At 27.0% G+C, this 352-nt stretch overlaps 1 protein-coding gene across 1 annotated transcript in view; it reads left to right on the plus strand.

Annotated features, from left to right (window-relative positions):
* Nucleotides 1-352, plus strand: part of LOC107658857 (rho guanine nucleotide exchange factor 17-like) — a 37,006-nt gene that overhangs the window by 25,388 nt on the left and 11,266 nt on the right. The gene's annotated exons all lie outside the window — the stretch shown is intronic.

Raw genomic sequence — 352 nt, forward strand, 5'->3', positions numbered from 1 at the left:
TTTTTTTTTTATATATATATAAATTCTTTTTTTATAAAACTTTCTATACTATATACTGTAAATTCTTTGTGAAATTATATAGTATTTGTTAGGCTTTTCACGGAAAGATACAATATATATTTGTGACCGTGGGCCACAAAACCAGTCATAAGTGTCAATTTTTCAAAATAGAGATTTGCGCATCATCTGAAAGCTGAACAAAGAAACTTTCCTTTGATGTATGGTTTGTTAGGATAGGACAATATTTGGCAGAGATACAACTATTTGAAAATCTGTAATCAGAAAAAAATATATATATATTGAGAAAATCGCCTTTAAAGTTGTCCAAATGAAGTTCTTAGCAATGCATAAT

The sequence above is a fragment of the Sinocyclocheilus anshuiensis genome, unplaced genomic scaffold (genome assembly GCF_001515605.1).
Source record: "Sinocyclocheilus anshuiensis isolate Anshui unplaced genomic scaffold, SAMN03320099.WGS_v1.1 scaffold1010, whole genome shotgun sequence".
Taxonomy (NCBI): domain Eukaryota; kingdom Metazoa; phylum Chordata; class Actinopteri; order Cypriniformes; family Cyprinidae; genus Sinocyclocheilus; species Sinocyclocheilus anshuiensis.